The 6,003-nt window shown below is 43.6% G+C and overlaps 1 pseudogene; it reads right to left on the bottom strand.

Moving 5' to 3' along the window:
* Positions 1 to 4,743: 4,743 nt before the first annotated feature.
* Positions 4,744 to 5,384, bottom strand: LOC101548290 (ferritin light chain-like; annotated as a pseudogene).
* Between the last annotated feature and the right edge of the window lie 619 nt (positions 5,385 to 6,003).

Here is a 6,003-nt window from a genome sequence, read left to right as displayed (position 1 = left end):
AGATGGTCATTGTCCTGGACATTGCCCCATGCTCACCTGCTGGAAGCATGGCTCAATCTCTTCTCTTTCCTCCTTCATTTTCTACTGACACCACTTACCTTTTTGTTCTGCTGGGTACTCTGCTTTCTAGGGCTCAAGATATTGGGCTGACCTGGATAAATCAAGACAATCTATTAATAAGTCAGATGCTTATGTTGCAGGCAGGCAGAGAGGCAGTCCCCTGGCTATGGATTTTTCAGAAGTGCTAGGGATGTCACCCAAAGGCACAAAGGCTGCACCCCTTTAGAGATGCAGAAACTGAGGCACTGCCAGAGAAGAGTGGACCCTCTCAGGAAAGGAGAGACCTTAAAAAAAAGACTAATAGAGTCCTTAAAAAGAACAAAAGACTGATAAGAAGAAAAAGGTCCATCAAAAATGCAAAGCTGTTCCCTAACTGACAATATCCTAGCAATAGATGTTTGCATAGAAAGCCCCAGTCAGGGAAAGTTTGGGAAATGCCCTATAGGACCAAATTTGCTAAGGCAAGTGCAGTGCATTCTCCATTCTGAGGGTGGGCTGCATCTCAAGCTGAGATGTATAATTCTCTTCTTTTTCTCTGCTCTTTCATTTTATTTTATTTTTTGATTTTTGGGTCACACCTGGCGATTCACAGGGGTTACTCCTGGTTCATGCACGTGGAAATTACTCCTGGTGGTGTTCGGGGGACCATATGGGATGCTGGGAATCGAACCCGTGTCAGCTGCGTGCAAGGCAAACGCTTTATCCACTGTGTTATCACTTCAGCTCTCTCTGCTCTCTTGCCTCTAGAGAAGCCTGCTCTCTCTCTCTCCCCCCCTCTTGCTCTTGCTCTTTCCTTCTCCTCCTCCCTCTTGTCTTCCTCTCACACTCTAAATAAAACGGTTTTCCTTCATTATTCCTTCAGGATGTCTCCTGAAATTCTCTTCTGTAGGCTACACACCTGGAACCCTGGGAGGAGGCTTTATTTTCCTTGCAGAGAGAAATCCTTTGTTTCAGTCTGAGGCCATACCCTGAAAGAACAAGGGTAGTGGGGATACGGTCCTGGACTTCAGGTTGATTTATGAACCTGAGGGGCTGGCAGGATACCAGTGTTCACACCCTGCAGGGGCTAATCACCAACTTGCCCAGTCCATGTCTTCCCAGGTACTTTCCCAAGAGACCCTCGTTCCCCCTTTTCCCATCAACATCATAAATCATCTACCTCAGATGGCAAGAGAGCCAGGACTCAGTGACTTACACCAGTTAGCGAGTAAAATTTCATGTGAAGTCTTCACAATAGTCTCTAGCCGAGAATCCCAGAGTAAGAATCTTGTGGTGTCTGGGCTGGAGATTGTTTGGGTTCTGTCTCCCACACCTGGACAACTCAAATCTATGTTGAGTTGTACAAGTTGTGACTGTGTGAATTATCTGGCATTTGAAAATCACTGTTGGTGTGGGCATTGTATTCTCTTGTGTGTTTTACTCTAGGTAAAAGCAGAGTTTCCAATAGTTTAGCTTGGTTTACTGGTTCTGGCTTGATCTACTACTTGGCGCAGGGGTTTCATTTGTTATCATTTCCTTTCAGTCTGAAGAACTTTCTTTAACATTTAATGTAGTCCAGATTTGCTGGTATTAAATCCTCCCCAACTTTTATTTATCTGAAAATGTCTTTAATTTGCCTATACTGAAGGTGAGATATTTGCTGCTTATAGAATTCTAGATTTACTTTCTCCTTTCAAACATTGAAATGTCATTCCAATGTTCTGATGAGATGTTTGTATTCATTCTAATCATTATTCTCCTGCATGAGGAGTTTTTTCTTCTCTCTTGTTGCTTTAATGTTTTTCAACGACCTTTTCAAAAGTAATCTGATTAAGATACTGCTTTTGCTTGTTTACTTTGTGTTTCTTTGTGTTTGGACTTTTCTTGGGATGTGTTGAACTTCTGTTTTGTTTTTTGGCCACATCCAGTGATTCCTGGGACTACTCCTTACTCTATGCTCCAGGGTCTCTTCCAGAGCTCCTGGGGGGACTATGTGGTGCCAGGAATCTATATTATCTTTATCTCTCCGGCCTGGCAATGCACAGGGGTTTCTCCTGGCTCTGCAGTCAGTAATTACTCCTGGTGATGCTCAGGGGACTATGCGGGTTGCTGGGAATCGAACCCGGGTTGGCTGCGTGCAAGGCAAATGCCCTACCCAACTGTGCTATCACTCCAGCCCCTGTGTTGAGCTTCTTATATGTAGGATTGACAGTTTTCATATAAGGTGGCAATGTTCAGGCTTTCCCCTTCCCCAAACACTCCCCATTGATTTTATTATTTTCTTCCCCCGCGACCTCAATTTCAAGTGTATTAGATCTCTTGATATTATCTGTTGAGTCTCAGACTTCTGAGCTCTTTTTGTTTTGTTTTGGGGCCACACCAGCTGAGCATAGTACTACTCCTGGTTCATTGCCTTTCGGTAGAGGTTCCTCCCAGGGTGCTCAGGCTACCACTCGGTGCCAGGGATCAAACCCAGGCCTCTTGCATACAAAGTATGACTCTGAACCGTCTCCTGGCCTTAGGAGATGGTTCAGAGTCATACTTTGAAATGCAGAAAATTAGAAATTTGAAAACTTAGAAATGCATAAATTTGTCTGCAATTTCTAAGTTTTGTTTTTTTTTTTAATTTCTGCATTTCTAAGTTTTGTTTTTTAAAATTCTTGCTTTTATTTAGGTATTTTAACTCTACTATGTCAAATACATTCCTCTGTTATTTTGCATTTAAATCTATTATGAATGTTATTCTATGACGTTTCTGTATCACAGATTGTATTTTGGGACTGTTAGAATTTCTTTGATTTCTTTCATCAGTGTGTTCAGGTTTTCTGTATGTAGAACTTGAGCATATTTTATTACATTTTTACTGAAGCATTTTTATATAGTTATAAGGACATGATTTTTTTCTAATTGAAAAGTCACTGTTCATTGCTGTGGCATAGGAAAGTTACTGATTTTTGTATATTGAGCTCGTATCCTGAAACTTCTGTATCACTCAGTAGTTTGAAGATATTCATTATTATTAGTAGTAGTAGTATTATTAGTATTAGTATTATTACTATTGGCTTTTTGGGTCACACCCGGCGATGCACAGGGGTTACTCCTGGCTCAAGAATTAACTCCTAGCGGTGCTCATATGGGATGCTGGGAATCGAACCTGAGTCAGCCGAGTGCAAGGCAAACGTCCTACCCGCTGTGCTATCGCTTCAGCCCCTCATTATTATTATTATTACTATTATTATTTTTAAAAAATTTGTGGGCTACTGTATGTAGACAATCATATAATTTGTGAATAAAGTTTTATGCCTTCCTTTCCATATTATATATTTTTTATCCTCCTTGTTTTATTGCACTAGCTAGGACTTTCAGTATTATGCTGAAACAAATAGAGGATATTCTTATTTCCAGTCTGAGGAGGAAAATGTCTAGTCTCTCACTATTAAGAAGATTCTTATTTCCAGTCTGAGGAGGAAAATGTCTAGTCTCTCACTATTAAGAAGATCTTCCATTGGTAGATGTTCTTTATCCAGCTAAATTAGTTACTCTCTGTTATTGGGTTTCTGATAACTTTAAAAAATGATAAATGGGTTTTAGATTTTGTTAAAATTTGCATTATATGATTTTTAATTTCTGATCACATTATTTTTCTTCTTTAGCTATTGATATGGTGGATTGCATTGTTGTTTGAATATTGAGCTAGAACTGCATTGCTGGAATAATTTTCAGTTAGTTGTGGTATTCATTGGATTTGATTTCTGATTTAAAGATATATTTGAGGGGGTATGGAGCCACACCCAACTGTACACTGGGCTTTATCCTGACTATGTGTTCAGAGATCATTCCTCGTGGTGCTCAGAAACTGTGGTGCTGGGGATAGACTCTGGGTCAGACACGCACGGCAAGTGCCTTACCTGCTCTACTATCCTTCTATCCCTGGTTTCTAATACTTTCTGAGGATTTTTTATGACTAATTGATGAGAGCTATTGATCCAGTTTTTATTTCTTCTAACAGCTTTGTCTATGTGTGATATTAAAGTAATATTGGCTTCAATATGTTATTTGATATTCAAGATTATGATAAGTTAGAAAAAAATAAAGTTACTAGCATAACTCCTACTGTTTACATTGATATTGCATACTGTCAGTTTTGAATGAAAATACAAAAACATTTAATTTATATGTAGGATTTAAAAAATCACAATGTACATTTTGTAACTCATCATTTCCTTTTTACCAAAATGATGCAAATGCCACACAAAAAGATCTCAGCTGTGTTTCCTTCTCTTCTTGATATGTGCACAGCCGACCAACATTTGCTACACTCAGCTTACTAATGAGAAAGACTGGAAGATAAAGGAACTGTGAGCTACCCTACATGTCCCTTTGCTTCTAAGTCACCATTTTAAGAAGTAATTGGTTCATAACAGGAGGTAATGAGTAAGGATGATATGATAGGATTACTTGGCCATTCATATTTCTTAGAAACCGTATTGGCTGTGAGACAGCATGCCCCATATGTTGCAAAGCCCACATTGCTTCTGCTTGGAGGAGAAGGGAGGGCATGGAGGCTGGGTCAGTGGGTGATGCTGAGACTCTGTCTTGGTGTCCTGAATTCCTTATTTTTTTTTCAATTGCTGCAAAAGCTTTATTGGTTATTTGGTCCACTTCAGAAGCTGCCCAGGGAGCAGCAAGAAGGACTCAGGTCAAGCCCGTGATACCAGGGGACACCACTTTGGAGACACAAAGGCCACGGGGGGGTTCGAGAGGCGCCTAGTCGTGCTTGAGGGTCAGCCTCTCGAAGACATACTCGCCCAGCCCGGGCTGGGGGCTTCCTAGTCTGCGGAGGTTGGTCAGGTGGTCGCCCATCTTCTTGATCAGTTTTACCTCTTCGTCCAGGAAATGGCTCTCCAGGAAGTCACAGAGATGGGGATCCGAGCGGGTGGAACCCCAGGCATGCAGATCCAACAGGGCCTGGTTGAGGTTCTCCTCCAGGACCGTGGCGGCTTCCGTGGCCTCCGGCGTTTTCACCCCACTCACCCGGGGACGGCTTCTGCACGTGCTGGAAGAGGGCGCGGCCGCCACGCTGGCTTTGCATCTTCAGGGGGCGTTCGGCGCCCTGGCGCTTCCTCTCCGACAACTCGCGGGAGAAGCGGCCCACGCCCTCCCCAGCCACGCCGTCGCGGCTGAAATAGAAGCCCAGAGAGAGGTAGGTGTAGGAGGCCCGCAGATGCAGGTCCACCAGGCGATTGGCGGCGGCCTCCACGTCGGAGCAATAATTCCGACGAATCTGGGAGCTCATGGTTGGTCGGCAGTGAGAAGTGAAGGTCCAAAAAGGATGCTAGATGGTCCCGGGGTTTCTCGGGCGGCCGAAGAGTTGGTTCCGCAGGTTGCGACTAGAAAGCAAGTTGAGAGTGGTCGGAGGCAGGCTGGTAGGGTGTCCCCGGGTCTGTTCCGTCCAAATGCTCTTGAAGCAAGAGACAGATCCGTGGGACCACCGAGCGCGCTGCCCCTTTTTTGTTTTCCATGGTCGGTAACTTATTTATAGTGCCTTGTCTGCTCCTTTAAAAGTCAAGCTCTTGGGGGGCCGGAGCGATAGCACAGCGAGTAGGGCGTTTGCCTTGCACACGGCCGACCCGGGTTCGATCCCCGGCATCCCATATGGTCCCCCAAGCACCGCCAGGAGTAATTCCTGAGTGCAAAGCCAGGAGTAACCCCTAAGCATCGCTGTGTGTGACCCAAAAAGCAAAAAAAAAAAAAAAAAAGTCAAGCTCTTTCAGGCTCAGTTAAAAACTATTCACTAGTGGTCTTTCGGGATGGGCCAAAGTCCCTCTTCTAACTGTGATGCTGCCAATTGACCACATTCCCGGGGTGAACATTAACTCTGTCTAAACTCTCCTAGGGGGAAGTTATGTCTCTCCAACTAGATCAGAGACTCTGAGGGCAAAATGTGCTTCTTTGGATAGATCC

The sequence above is a fragment of the Sorex araneus genome, chromosome 5 (genome assembly GCF_027595985.1).
Source record: "Sorex araneus isolate mSorAra2 chromosome 5, mSorAra2.pri, whole genome shotgun sequence".
Classification (NCBI taxonomy): domain Eukaryota; kingdom Metazoa; phylum Chordata; class Mammalia; order Eulipotyphla; family Soricidae; genus Sorex; species Sorex araneus.
Note: the sequence above shows the minus strand (reverse complement) of the source record. Positions and strands in the feature narration are given on the sequence as shown.